This window comes from Formica exsecta, unplaced genomic scaffold (assembly GCF_003651465.1).
Source record: "Formica exsecta isolate Colony F162 unplaced genomic scaffold, ASM365146v1 scaffold201, whole genome shotgun sequence".
In the NCBI taxonomy this organism is placed as follows: Eukaryota; Metazoa; Arthropoda; class Insecta; order Hymenoptera; family Formicidae; genus Formica; species Formica exsecta.
Window position 1 is genome coordinate 2,570,010 of NW_021849308.1, and position 16,342 is coordinate 2,586,351.

Genomic DNA, 16,342 nt, shown 5'->3' on the forward strand with positions numbered 1-16,342 from the left:
ACGACATGTATCATTAATCATCAAAAAACTTGAAAATATCATTCACAAACAATCTCACTTTGATATCGTGCGATACCATTCAAGTAAATGATTAGTCAAAAGATCCGTTGTGCCGTCCAAAAATACGTCATTCAAAATTCAATATTGCACACGCGATATATAAATACCGCGGAATATATAAATGCATTATATTAATAAACGATCGATATATCACGGGGCTTTTCATTATGTGAATTATTTTACCCTGGTTTGTATATTACTCAAAATTTTTGATATGAAAATGATGGGTTAATTACATTTGAAAACAAGCGAAAAATTCAAATTACAGCGCGAGGCAAAATATATTCGAGGTATATTTAAAGAAGTCATTATATGCCCGTAAACATTTTACAATTACTAACAAATTAACTTATTTGTTTTATCATAACAAAACAATTTATAATTTCCATCTCATGTCGTTCCGAGATTCTTCTTCCAAATATATTACGCGAAATATTGCTTCGATAAATAGCTGTCGTCGCAATGTTCATACGAATCACGCTAACTAATAACCAATAATTGTAATTATTACGCATTTGACGTCTTCCAGTACTTCTCACGATCGTGTCTCGAAAAATACTACGATAATATGTCGCTACCAATTTATTTTTCTAAAATATGGACGAGAAGAAAATGAAGCATTAGGGAAGGGTAATTATTATTTTATTTCTCAATATTTAAAACGATAATTATTTCTTTAATTTATTTAGATATGAATATATACCGCGTTTAAAATTTTTCACCGATTTAAGCATTATTTGCCTATAATTATCGGGAGTAATATACGATTACCGGATCGAATAATACAAGTAAAGGAAAACCGATGATATATCGACCGTTAATTAATAATTTATTTCGCGGGATTTATTATGTATCTCGCATGCAATATCGTGAATTTCGATTATATATATTTCGGGACGGTACATTGCCTCTCAACTAGCCATTAACTCGACTCGCGTAATATCGCGCGATATCAAAGTGAAGTCGCCAATGCCATTTACGGTCATTAACAAAACGTTTGCGTTTACGAGGCTGATCGAACAGCGTCGCGATATGTTCAATTATAATAAGTACATTAATCCTGCATTTTAATATTTTTTTTCCTGCGTTATTAATCCTACATTTTAATATTTATCAATCGCGCATAATAAATTTGGCGTTTCTATAATCCATCGTTGCAATTTGTCAAAACGCATATCCCGCAAAATTTATTCAAAATTAGTCGTGCAAACAGTCGACAAACTTAACTATATCTTTGAATATTGCACAATCCTTGAATATTTATGTTTAATTCGTATTCCAAACTTTATAATACCAGGTGAGTAATTGTAAAACGAAAGTGTATATTATCTGTTAAATGTCACCGCAGCAAGTGACGCGTGAATTTGAATAGCAAAATTTTCGAGCGCCATAATTTTCACGTTGTTCTCTCATCAATGAAATAAAGTGCGTGTCGCGCACGATGATTATACATTGGAAGCGCCCTGTAAAGTGTCACGCGATCGTCGTATTCCACCAATTAGTGCGCCCGTGATCGTAATTAACCGTGTTTTCGTGAGTGTCATGCAAAAGTGTCATAAAAGGGCAGCAAAGGAGAAGCAAGAGGGGAAAGAGAGGCATTGGGCGACAGCGAGGAGTAACTGTGAGATGAGTAATTTACAATTTATTTAATTTATTTTATTTGTTATTTTTTAAATTAAACGTCTCTTTCCACAGTAAGTGATCAATTTTATATTAATGCATAAATATAGTGTGTGTGTATATATAAATATAAAATATTCTCCGTGTATCTCTTACATATTTTCTAATTTATATAAAAAAAAAATCTGTCTTCTTTAAAAGTATCTTTCCAATTAACTTTATTTATTGTTAAATTCTCTTGCTCGCATCACAAAAAAAGAAGAGATAGAACTTACATTAAAGATATCGCTCACAACAGAGGTATAATCTGGAATCGAACGTTAGTTATTTTAGCGAGTTCAAACGCTCCAAGTTTTTCCAATTAATCTCAGTCCAGTCAGAAGGAAAGCGTTTGTGTTTTATTAACGACAAATAAACCGACGTTTTGATCCAAGGGTCTCTGATCGCAGTTCGAAATAATTGAAATTTAAGACGCGAAACGAGCGTACGAGCGGTGACTCTTCCTCGTCGTTGCCTCGACTCGATTCGATCCAATTAAGCGCGGCCCCGAGGGTCCCACGGAGTGCTGTCGGGAACTTCGATTCTCTTTTCGCCCTACTCTCTTCCCTCCTCTTTCTTTCCTTCTTCAGTCACTCCTGTCTTCCTGGAGACCTTTACTGTGTTAAAGAGGCGACATTCGAGTGCGAGCAAAAACTGGTCGAGACAACGAAACACGCTCCCATCTTTCCTGCGCGCGATATTCGTTACCTTAATTACATTCGGAACGTAAACCGCGTAATCAAAAAGGACGGCTTTACCTGCTCGCGAAGAACATTTTTCGACACGAAAAACGAAGTTTCGCGAAGCGACGCCTGATAAATTCGGTCTCGTACCTTTGTAAGATTTCACGTCGTTATATTTCTTATCATCGAAGATACTTCATTATGCGTTTGACACTCTACAAAATGTTTTTCATCGACCGTGTTTATTACGATAGAATAAATTTTATTAACAATCGATATAATTTTTATAATTTATGACACAATCAAATTATTTTGTCCAATTTTATTTTAATTTTTTATTTCTATTTTTTTGATAAAATTAGTCATTAATATTTTTCGAAATATACATTCGTCTTGTTTGACATTTGCTCGTAAAAAAGTGATACGATTAATCGCGAGATTAATCATCGTATAGTTAAGGATCTCGGTATTAATATGAGCAATAAAGATGAGTCATCATCAATGTTTCCAAGATTCTCTTCCGCCTTATTCTTGTTTCAATCTTGAGGTCGACATTTAGTTTTCGAAGGAACAAACGGGCAAACGCGAACTACAAGTAACGTCACCTCCATTAATCTTCCTCCTGCTCGGATTAGATTTAACCTAAGGGATTCTCACGATCTTGTCTCGACCGAAATTACGATCGCGACCTCTTCGTGACTCTGCATCATGAAAGCTGATTCATCTCGAAGGGGAACAATCCGGAATAATTGAAAATAGAACACATAAAATATTTAATAAATCAAATAATTTATGTACCAACTCTATGGAATCTATTATTACATTAAATCTATATTGAAATAGTACTTGTTGGTAACAGCAACCAAGATTGTATAATGATTAATTAATTACGTAATACTTCTTTTTCCTTTCTCTCGAGGCGAAACGTGATTATGCGTTTGCGCCAATTGCAGAGCAATGCTATTGACGCGCATGTTTCGAGCCGCGAGCTTGAAGATAGGCAACGAACAATAATCCGACAAAGAATAATGGATAGCAATGAGGTATTGTCCCGTGTCGCTTTCAACGAGTCCAATTAAAGCGCGTCCTTCCGTCGGCTTAAAGTCAGAGACGCGGTGGAGTTTTTTCACCGGCAACGAGTGGGATGGAGAATTGTGTAACCCTAGGTTTCAATAATAAAAGTCTCGTTACGTTTTGCGTTTACGCTCGCTATAAATTATCACGTTTCCCGTCCGAATGTTTTTTTTTGTCCGATAGCGATTGCGCGTCGCGGAATAATTAAAGCATAACGAATTGACAATGTGGTAAAATTCGTATTGATTTTCCCGCGACCTTTTCTGTTCCCAACAATATATCATATTTACCGATATTATATTAGGTCTACCGGAAAGTTCTGTCCGTTTTTGGAATAAAACAAAATACAAATTTTTATTACCGTCAATAAACTTTATTAAATAATGTAATTGCCATTATTATTAATGATTTCTTGCCAGCGTGAGGGCAATTTGTATATCCCATTTTCGAAAAATGTTTTATCTTTTGATGCGAAAAATTGAACCAGTGCTTGTTTGATATCTTCTTCATTTTTTAATTTTTTGCCCCTCAAAAAATTTTGTAAGGACAAAAACAAGTGATAGTCGGTGGGTGCTAAGTCCGGGGAATATGGTGGATGCGACAGAATTTTCCAGCCTAGTTCTGCAATTTTTTGACGAGTATCCAAAGCAGCATGTGGCCTGGCATTATCATGATGCAGTATGATGTTCTTCCTATTGTACATCGCCGGCCTCTTTTCTTGGACTGCTGTATTTAAATTATCCAGTTGCTGACAATACTTCTCCGAATAATGGCAATTACATTATTTAATAAAGTTTATTGACGGTAATAAAAATTTGTATTTTGTTTTATTCCAAAAACGGACAGAACTTTCCGGTAGACCTAATATTTAAGACACATATCGAATATCAAGATCTCTTTTCAGTACCAACGAATACATTTTTATTATAAGGAAAAAGTTGAGATAATATAAAATCCAAATCGGACGCAGCCTCGATAATTGGGAAAAGATATTTTTGAATATTGTCTACATTAGAGAGTGACGTGTGTGCGCGGTTCTCTGCATTTAAAATCCTTTTCACGTATTGCGTAAGCCTTCTTCTTTTAATCAATTATTTCAAATCTTCAATGCTAATAATACAAAATTTTTACATTTTCCTTTATTAATTTTTCATCATGAATTATGTATGAATTATGTTGTATGATAATTTCGAAATTATTGTATAAATTCATATGTGATGTTGGAAAATTAATAAAGAAAAATGTAAAAATTTCATATTATTGATTAACACGAAACGTTTGATTAAAACGAAGAAGAGGCTTACGTAATGCATGAAAAGAATTTAACTGCACAGAAGATACCGCGCATCACTCTCTAGTGCAGAGGATATTCAGAAATATCCTTTTCCAATTATCGAGGCCGTGTCGGATTTGGCTTTTCAGACCAGACTTGGCTAAATTGGGACGTGACATCGAACCGCGTCGACCGATTAACTAAACGAAATTCTCTCGACAAAACCGATCGGGGGAGAGCGGCTCTCATTGGTTGGCGTTTCGACGTGTCCAACTCCGTGCGCATGACGTCACAATCAATGCAACCGATTTTCTTTTTCCTTTTTCAACAACAAAACGTCGATTCTTTTCTCTCGCACAAGCGACTTCATTGTTACCGATGAACGATCGTACTCATATCCATTCTACGCTCAAGTATGCTTGTCACAATCACCGTAAATTTTAAAATGTCGATATAAAGTGCATCGATTTATCGTTTTCGCTAATAATACGAGGGCATTTGAGGGCTTATTATTCATCGCCAAGCATCGATTCGCGAACGCATGACTCGTATGGCGAACCGCGGGAGCGCAATGTTGCAGTGCAATATATTCACGTAATGTTCGTATAAATGTTTATTTGGCCGCGAGAGAGTTTTGTACCGGCAAAGTAGCGCTCGAAGCGCTAACAGCGCAAATACCACGGCGTATTTCTATACATAAGCGCGCGGCTCAACAAAACTTCAACAATGTCAGACAAAATCCGTCGTATTTTCGTGAGTACCGCTTTGAGCGGCGAGCGTCATCGGGCGCAATTTCCGAATTGAGTCCAAACTCGATGCAAGCAAGACAAGCAAGCGACGCAGGTTTCACCAGCAGGTTTGGCAGAGAAGCGAACTCTAACTTAATTGACGACGGTTTAGGAAGTTTAACTAGAGCTAGCTATCAACGCGTTTGTCCAAAAATCGTTTTCGCAACGCTATCCGAGAATGCTCTGTGAGGTACACGCGAGTTACGAAAAAAGGAAGCATTTATTTTCAAAATCCGCTCGAGGAACAATTACTAGATGCAATTCTCGAATCGAGAACACGTAATAAAAATATACAACGTTTTATTTATGACATCATATGTAAAAGATCGAAATAATTATGGATATTTTATGTACGAATCAATTTACCGTAATCATATTAACGAATTAGTAATAATAGTTTCGTGTATATATGATTATATATAGCTGTACTCTTTTCAATTATATTGATCTATTACATAACGTCAAGCCAAAGTGCCGAGGTCTTCACTATACGTGGTGCTGCCTGAAACCGCAATCGTGTTTGTTCACGTTTGATGTGCATTACGGGCGTATTGCGGTTGTCTTTCCTAAAGTGCAGCACGCAATATCCTCGACGCTAATTCCGCGCGATACAATTTTAAAAATAATTACATTCTGAAATTTAATTAAATTCGCTTATATTTTCGCAGAAATTTCTGTAATAATTTGGATGGAAAATTATTGTAACATATACGTTTAAGTAAATACAAATCTGGTTATTTCAGACATTATTTATAATAATTGCATGGTTTATCTCACTGAAATAATGTTGCAAGAAAAGATGATACACGACGGCCAGCGATAGAAGAAAGAGAAAGAGAGAGAGAGAGAGAGAGAGAGAGAGAGAGAGAGAGAGTACCTTATTACCTGGAGGATGAACTACGATATGAAACAGGTTAGCATCCCATAAAGTAGACGTGCCAGAGACACAGAAGCAATTTTATCATGCCGTTGTAGAATTCATATACCCACCTGCGGACGTATAAAAGCGAGATAGGTGAAGCGAAACGCCAAGACGCTTTTTGAATAGCGCATCCGTATAAAAAAAAAGCAGCGTGATTGAACTGTAATGATGGTACTTTCGAGGTGCGCGCGGCAGGGTGGAAAAAAAGAAAAGAACGTGGCCTCGAAATAAAATTCCAAAAAAAAAAAAAATAACAAAAGGATAAACGCTGCCAAAGAGAAACGAAGATATAACTTTCATATTTTCCGAGCTTCTTCGCAAAATTACGTAAAAGTATAGCGAACACCCGCACGCGCAATATTATTCACCGATTCACCAAGTTATATTAGTCACAGAGTCATTATGTCATTAATGATCGTGTTTGCGTCAAAGAAGTTTTAACAATTCCCGAGATATCTGAGAAAAATGTACGCGTTGCTTATACGAAAAGAGGAAAATATATATTTTCGCAGAGCACTAGAGTGGACATAGTGACGTTTACGAAGCGGAGAGTTTATTTGGTAAAGAGAATCTACCTTGCATTTCCTCGCCTGCCACGGAGACATTTGCGAAGCGCGCGACCTTTTCTTTGGTCTTTGCGAGACGGAAACGGTCTGACGTGTGTGCCGGAAATGCACGTCGTAAACGTATACCGGCTGTACAAGGGAAAGACGCGTGTACATCTGACTGTTTGTGGCACCTCCTACCTATTCCCTCTTTGAGCAAGGAGAGTCGTTATGAAATAAGGCCATCATCCCTCTTTCTTTTTCCCTTTCTGGGAAGTCCTCGCGCGCACACGTGCGCAAACGTTCGCATACCGAGCTCTTTTCTCTCTTATGCTTCTCGGGCCTCTATACTTACCAGCACTTAGAAGGTGTTCCGACTACGCTTAATACCCATGTGCCTGCTAAAACCCTCCGTTCCCTTTCGGAGACGGATCTTGAGAGCCGAGGTCGCTCGATGCTCTCATCCCTTGGAAGAAATTCGATTTAGCAATCCGTCTCTCGGTACCGTCGTCTTTTACGATGTCGACATTTTGCAATTTTGTTGCCTTTTCCTTTGCACACGAAGACGAAAGGGACACTGCGATAACGATCGCGAGCTGCTCCGTCGCGAAAGCACTCTACAAAGTTTAGCATAAAAACCACGCGCGAAGCGTCGGCGACTTCTAAAATCGTTCGATCGGACATTCCTCTGATGAAACAGCGGATTCGTTTCTTTGTAGACGTCTTCGTGCTCGGTCGCCGCTTGTGCTCGGTTCCGACAGCTTTAATCGAGAAACTCACCCCGTTATTCCGCTAAAGCGCTTTTTAAGTTGCCAATCTTCCGTAGCAACCTGTAGCTCGAGGGTGAGCGCCGGCTGGCGTGTCTACTGCACTTCGGGGTACTGAGTACCCCTCGAGTCTCCTCGCAACACGCAACACTCAACTTAATGAGAAGAGAGACCTAACCCACACTTCTAACCTCAAGCCACTTCGAAACGACCCGACCATCATCAGTATTCGATGTTACTTCGGTCCGAAGCAACTAAGACATGCGCCATATATCTGTTATTTTGCACATGCAAATCAATACGCATATTGAATTAGTTGAGATTAAATCGCGAGATAAAATTATACACTCGCAGCACAAAATGATAAAATTCGTATTTTAAATATTCGCATATGAATACGTTTAATCCGAGATTAAATCTTCCGTAATTAAATCCTATGTTAATGATTTTGCATTAAAACTTATTGGTGTTTATATCGCGTAAACCGATGCGATATCGGAATATGCATTGTTATCACAAATGAAGATTTTTCAAGCAATAAATGGTTTTACAGCGATTACATCCGATAATTTGGAAGCTTTCCAAGAGATTGCAAAGCCGAAGTAATACGCGAATGCGCTACAATACGAGCTCCGTTCGTATTACAAAACACATTTATGGACATTTTGCATAATACGACGCATGCGAGAGCGCTGTAATATTGATTAATAATTACAGCACGTAGAATCAGGACGTAGCTTGGATAGACGCGAATTGCCGGTTGGTATATGGACCACTTGTTGGCGCCGCGCCATCGTGCTTCGAATTCAAGACCAGGTAACGACGAGAGCAACTTGCACGACGCAAAATCGTTGTCGGACTCTTCGAGTACACCGACCGTAAAAAGCTGCGAACGGGATCTCGATTAAATAAGATATTGCGAAGGAACTAAGCGGCAATATCGCGTTTGATATCACACTTTGATTGCGAATTCTACAGAATCCTAATATAGAATGTCTATCCTACTACGAACGTCTGTATTATTTGAAAAATTTTATTATATAAAAACTGTTGAGATATTCGAAATTTCTTTTGTATACACGGTGCATCAAATTCTAGATATATTCTGTCCTCTTTTTCTCATTGTTATTTTATCTATATTATGTTCGTTTTATGTATATTGTATGTATCTGTTGTTTATGTTTTCTGCATGTATATCTATTTATAATTAATTTTTTATTCAATAAATGAACAATTAATATTTTTTTTTTTGTTATTGTACAAAATAAACTCTTTTTATTTTTCTAAATTTTATATTTTGCATATATTAAAATTCTAAATAATGATAAATCATTGCATATCACCGAATGTGATCCCGGACATCTAATTTGAAAAAACCATTTTCTTCGATATTCGTAACATATAAGCCCGTACTGTATGACATGCAAAATGAACGACTGAAAACGATGACTCATTCTGTCGCGCGAAAGCAATTTATCAAGACTTTTGTTGTCATCGTTGAAGGTGCGTCCGGGAAGGAATAGAGGGTCCTTGCGAAGAAACACTTTACGAATGCAACAGGCGATATGAAACTAACTATGTATTTACGTAGGCCTACAGCATCGCATACATATAAAATGTGAGCTTGTGCGCCTGTACACGTTACAGATTCAAGGCTCTTTCGTGTTCTCTATTTCTTTCTCTTTCTCTCTCTCTCTCTCTCTTGCTCTCATTTTCTCTCGCTCTATGCTGGTCGACCTCGCTCTGGTAGCATGGTAGCAACTGGTGGTTGCACCGGCGTGTCGTGCCAGCGACACCACTTGCATCGTTTCGTTCCGTTTGTTCTCAAATAGAGAGAAAATCCAAGAGGATAAGCGTACGGCCTTGGCTACGGTCCAAGGCCGCTCTTGTCGAATTCTACGGCTACCACCATCGATGCGGCATAAGACATCGTTATTCATACGATGATTGGACCGATTCATTCGATCGAGCAAACCAAAAAAGCCGGAAGTCTGGCAGAAGATATAGCTATTATTATAATTTGAAAAATGAGATTCTTCGCAACAATCGAAGAATCTTTTAGAGATTGTCGTAAATAGGAGTAAAATATCAACAACATTGTAATATATAAAGCGCGTTGATAAGCAAACGCACGTTTTTCTTTTCAACATGTGTATATATCTGAGCAAATACGAATGATTGAAAGATTGAGAGATTCGATAATAATAATTTTTTCGAATCTTTGGCGCAGAGTTGCGAATGAAGATAATTCGGGCCATATATATCGTAGGTAGGTGAAGGGACCACGAGCGCTGTGCCGTCTCTTATCCTTGAAAAGGCTTCCTATACACATGCATAAATGATGTGGATTCTCGAAAGGGCCACCCGCGGTCTACAGCCACCGTTTCACTACTGTCGTCGTATGGCCCTCTGTTCGGCCCTCGAGCCGACTCAGGGCCGCATCAATAATGCACCGACTGTAAGAACGCACTAAACATCCACGATCTGCCATTAGTATTCCCGGAGGATCCCAAATGGTGTATCAGTGTCCCACGGACCCTATCGCACTCCCACTCTGACTCTCGATCTCGGTCCCGCAGTACAATGTATTTTAATAATGCCCTTCAGTTGCGCCTTGCCCGACCCGTAAATACGTTTTCCTTGTAGTTTCGTAGCATTTATCATGTATTTGAAGGGCTGACACAGAGTTATAACAAGCAAGAGACTCCTTTTATTCCTTTACGATATATACAACGATTTTCGTTACCCGCGAAATATGAGAATAATAAGCCGCGAAATGTGTCTCGTTAGATAAAGATGTGGTATATATATATATAATAGTGGAATATATAATTATATCGCGCGTGGTCGACCGCACGAGACTTTGTAGAGCGGCGGAAAACACTTTCGCGGAACGTTTCGTAAGGACCCGATAAACAAGTTTCCTCGGCACGTTTCTGCAGGGATCTTTATTTAACGAACGGATTAAGCAACAGCGATGTAAACAGCGGCGCATCGCTCTGTCCTTACCGCTTACTTCCGCTAGTCGCAAGTATTCTTTGCTTACCTTTTCACTTTCCTGCTATTCGTTGCTATGCGTCGCGCGTTTGCATTATCTTAATGCAATATTTCTGCGCGACTCGTTAATTCACAGTGACGAAAAATTTAATAGAGAGAAGCACGTAGTTAACGATGGTTTCTTTAATAACCGCAAATGTATATAATCACACGGATATATTTATTTCCTACAACTAAATATTGCGCTCATATTTTTGTTCCTTCAACGGTGATGTTGCATCGCGTAGCGGGATTTCATCAGAAATTTTTTCCTGTACCCGTTTGTTAAAAGAATAAAACTTGGCAACGAGGACATTTTTACCAGAAAGTATTGCACATATTTCGCCAGAGAGAAGACGGAATTTTGTAACTGCTGTCACGAAACGTACCTGATATACTTTCTGTGAAACGCGGTGAACTTTCTCGCTGTTCTCCCAGTTGGCGCTACATGAAACAGCAATGGGAATTTTACTCTGGACAGCGGTCGACGACAAATCGTACGTCCGCCAGACAAATGGAAAAATGCGACTTTCGATATTGTCGTAGAACAGTGGCGATTCAACTCGGCTGAAATTGAATCGGGAGGAGGAAATGCAATAGGAAATGCAATCGAGAGTGGCAAATGACTCGCTTAATTTCAAGCGCTAAGATAAAACGTCTTCAACGAACTTGACCCACTTCTGTTAAACATCAGACAATGATTTATACTGATGTCACGTTCTCTGTTCGTCTACCAGAAGCCTGTTTCGCGAGGGAATCTCGTCCGATTCTCTAAACGTTATTAATGCTCGTATTGTAACGTTATATTTTGATCGAGTGATATTTTATAAAAAAAAAAAAAAAACACAACACATACATAACCAGGGGGATAAATTGATCATTAAAAGATCATTTTTCTATTAAATGTGGCAAATCATTTACGTAACGCGATGACAGCGAGGAAAGGCGAACGGCGTAGGAGGATACAAGGGTCTAGGAGAGCAATTACTCACGTCCGATTGAATTATTTACCGATCGATAATCGGAATACTACGACGCAGCCGGTGCCCGCAAAGAAGGGCACCCTAGAAAGTTGCCGATGCCGGATTATTAAATTCCTTAAGACCCCATTGCGAATACCTAGTCGGGAATCGATACATTCACTGAATATCTCAGATACGAAGAACGCCCCCTGGCCATCTAGGACGGATGCGACGGAAGGCAATCCGCTGCGACCGACGAAATACATCTTTTTCTTTTTCGAGAGCGCACACGAGAGCAGTTTCGCCAGCCGTCCGTTGAGACTTTAATTTAATAATACTCGACGAGAGTTTGCGAGTTTGTCCGCCGCAAAATATATTTAAAGCACACTGAAAATTAACGCGAAAAATATCATTGCCGATCGCGCGATCGGGATTAACGAAATGGCATCGAAAACACGGCGGGCAAATTTATTCCACGCGAGATTATTCCGCATGTAACGGAGCATATCGAGGCAGTCACTGTACTGTATAATTAAATCTGCATCGTTAATAAATGTACAGATGGGCGGTCAAATACGCGTATGTGGCAGCAACAATGTCCCGTTAATTCGAGGACGGTTCGCGTTGCATGTACACGCAACTCGAAAAGGTCGCGCGCTCGCCAATAATTTCGCCTTATTACACGAGGAGATGTCTCGGTGGGAATATCCAAATACGCCGTGTACGATCAGATCGACGGGTTTCTCAAAGTCACGCCCAAGGCGATCCGCAATATAGCGCGCGGACTCTCTTTGCACTTTCGCACAGTGAATATCCGTTCCATTGTCGTCGCGAGCGAAGCTTTGATCGAAAACACCCGAGGGTGAGTCAAGGCGTTCGAGAAGCCTCTTCCGTGAGTGGTAGAAAATATAGCGCCTCAAGCTGGCAATATTGTACGGAATGACGTAATCAACGTTCCTGGTTCTCGAATATTTAAACAGGAATTTAATGAAGTCAGTCTTGCGGCGCATTTTTCTGTATCTCGTTGCTACGATGTGATGCATGCTCGTAATAATTCACCACGTAATTACTTTCATTTTATTTCTCTTTCGCATAAATACGAGAAGGAGAAACATAGTCCGCGGAGAGGAGTTCTTAATAAAACAACGTAACAGCAAGTGCTTAATTTCCCAACTGGCATTCCATTATTCCAACATATCGTCGCGCGTGAAATGTCGACTTCTCGCAAACATACCTCGCGCTTTTTAACGATGCGAATATAGAAGTAAACAGGTTATCATCGCGAAAGCAAAATCTCCGGGGAGGCGACAGCTTCTCGAGAAAGTTGGTATATTTCCAACGCGCGCGGTCTCTCCTCCTCTACCGGCGAGAAATATTGCTACTTTGCTTCCAGATATTCTCGAGCTTATTACTTCGCGCGTCTACCGAGACGCGAAACACGATACCCGAAATTGGATGAGAGAAAGCACGAGGATAAACACGAGGACTCGATTAACATCGCCCACCGTCATCGCTTCGATCCTCTCTTCGATGCTCTCGTCCTCATCATTCAAGAATTAACATTGGAGATTTGAAATGCTAAGTTGGCGATAACCGTGTCAACGATATTTATATTGCACTCGACCGACCATCTTCGTTCAAAATTGTCCCAAATTCGCTTCAACAACTCATCGAATATCTACAGCCTTGAACTTTATTTCAAATAGCAATGTCACCGTAAAGATAAAATCGTCGTAAGATAAAGCGAAATAAGTCCCTGACATTTTTCTCAATTTCAAGAAAATAAAAAACAAAAGTTTCCGAACATGAAGAATTCAAAGTTTTTCTCGTGTGTCTTAAATCTTTTATTTGTAAAAGTCGTAATAGATTTCAGAGGAAGAAGAATCAATTTATAAAAATTATGTTATATACGTGACATAATAAAAAAATTTAACTTCTAACGAAAAATCTTTTCACAAAGATATAATAGCAGCAAAATTAAAAGGACAAAGTATTTCGATATCGTGTCAGAGACTTTGACTTCATCCAATATGTTACAAAAAAAAGAGAGAGAGAGAGAATAAAGAGAAAAGTTTTGACGTCGTAGTCGGCAAATCAAATGGCCGTGGGTGAAAAGGCGCCGGAAAGGAGAGATCGGTGTAACGAACTTCGCTAACGGGATTAACAGCCTAAATCCTTTCCCCGGTGCTCCCTTAATGCGCCTAGGTAGTCGTAGGGTTAAAGGTTTAATTACACGGCTTTATCCTCTAAACTCAACGAGTCGCAGATGGATCGATTTTTGGATAAAGTTCACTTGTGACGACTATATGATATGAATTTAATAAATGCCACAGCATTTTATAAAAAATATATATCCAACGCATATTTCGAAAAACATATTATTTGATACCATCTGCTATCTTAATATAATCATATATTTTGCATGCTACGAGTAGAACGCAAAGAAAACAGCGGTCATGCAAAATGAAAGTCACAGGTCACACAAACTCGGATCTCTGTATGAGAACAACATTCTGGTCGCGACAAACCGTGTCGTAAAGCCAGCTAACTCAGTTTGCTTCGGTACACGAAGCTCGTGGGAGGGCTCGATGGTGGGCAGCGGGCGTACGGTATAAGGTACACCCTTGATTGTGGTATTCACGCGCGATTAACTCGGCCGAAACTCAAACTACCTTCGGATTTGACGGCAGAGGTGGTCCCGTTGTATATATGACTGCGAGCCGAGAAGCTGGTTAGCGGTCGAAGAGTATCGCAAAGTTCAGTGCCGATAATGGAATCGGGTCTGGTCGCGACCGGCTGTTGGCGTTCTCGGCCCGAGACAAGAGAGTAAGAGGTCGCCGGCAAAGGCGAGCGGTGTACGCGCGCGATACGTTCCATTAAAACTTAAAATTAATTCCGGTCCAACGATGATGATGGCGACGGTGGCTACGACGAGAAGGAGCGGCGCGTCAACGCTGGTTTCAACTACATACATATATCCAATCCAACTACATAAATTCCCCCTAAAACTCACCGCTCTCGGAAGCCCGCTGCCGCCACCGCCGTCGACGACGCGTGCTGGCCGCAACTGCCGTTGCCGTCTTTACATACATAAGAGGGATGTAACAATACAATTACGCGTCGCATAAACCGACGACGAAATTACGCTTTAATCCACGCGGCAGGCCCTTCGGTTTCACCCCTGCTGCGCGACGCGAACGTTTTCTTCCGTCCGCCCCCGTTCATCGCCTCCCTATCCCCCCGTTTCCCTGTTATCCGGAAATTTCGCGAACCAGTCGCCGCGGCGTACAATCGTATCCGACCGCCGTGATATCGTAACGAAGCTAATTCATCGTCGTTACAACACTGTCGGCCGTCGACGGCTTCACCCTGGGGCGCCGTGCGCCAAAGGACCGCGTTCCACGTGCCGGTTCGTCAAAGGAAAAAAACGACACGCTGAAACTGGTTATAGGCGCGTGTGCGCTATCGATACTTCGAGAGACTAATTCGAAGATACGAAAATCATTCGAGGTTTGCAAATGCAACTCGCAAAAATGTGATATTGATATCGATATGTGTGTGTGTTAATATATATAACAGTAGGATGAATATACATCGATTACTATCTTTTTTGCTTCCATTTTATTTAAAAATATTAATATAATAAATATATAATAATTACGTTAGTCTGACTCCTCCCCTTCGACCTGTCCGGCCTGAGTGACCCTACCGGTAACTATTAGCGTTTTTGAATGAAGCAAGTTTGATCGCTTTGAGAGCGATTAAACCCAATTTATCTTGAATATATGTTTAACTCCCCTTCGACCTGTCCGGCATGGGTGACCCTACCGGTAACTATTAGCGTTTTCGAATGAAGCAAATTTGATGGCTTTGAGAGCGATTAAATTCAATTTACTATGAATATATGTTTGACCAAATAAATTTTAAGAGAATCTGATTAATATAAATATATGATACATTAATAATATAACTAATATAAAGTCTTCCGTCTTTGCTGCTATTTTGGCTTTAAAGCACAAGATTCTTTGCCCTGATTAATCAACTAAACGCTTACTTGAAGTATTTCATTGATTAATCTAATAATTTAAGTACCCCTAATAATCAAAACGGTATCGCTAATATATGATGTCATTAATCGGTCTCAGAACGATCAAACTTGCTTCACTTGAAAACGTTATATGTTACCGCCGGCATAGTTCTTAGGTTCATTAGAGTACTCAAACCTCCTCACCCGGCAAATGCCTTCGTTAAGGTGGAGATACCATCGAGGAGGTAAAATTTTTATTACAATTATTTAATTGAAACACAAATTATTTTGTTTCATAAAATAAATATGCAATATATAATATATATAATATACTTTATAATATATATTATGTATAATGTACAATTTACAATATATAAAATTATAGAATATATAACATTCAAAATTTGTAAAATACAATATAATTTTACATATAATAATAAAAAATAAATACGATATAATTTCATATATAACAATTATAAATTAATACAATATAATTTTACATATAACAATTATAAATTAATACAATATAATTTTACATATAATAAT

General features: G+C 39.2%; 1 protein-coding gene across 5 annotated transcripts in view; it reads left to right on the forward strand.

Annotated features, from left to right (window-relative positions):
- The window catches only part of LOC115234611 (CUGBP Elav-like family member 4), a 714,297-nt gene that overhangs the window by 570,749 nt on the left and 127,206 nt on the right, over window positions 1-16,342 (forward strand). The gene's annotated exons all lie outside the window — the stretch shown is intronic.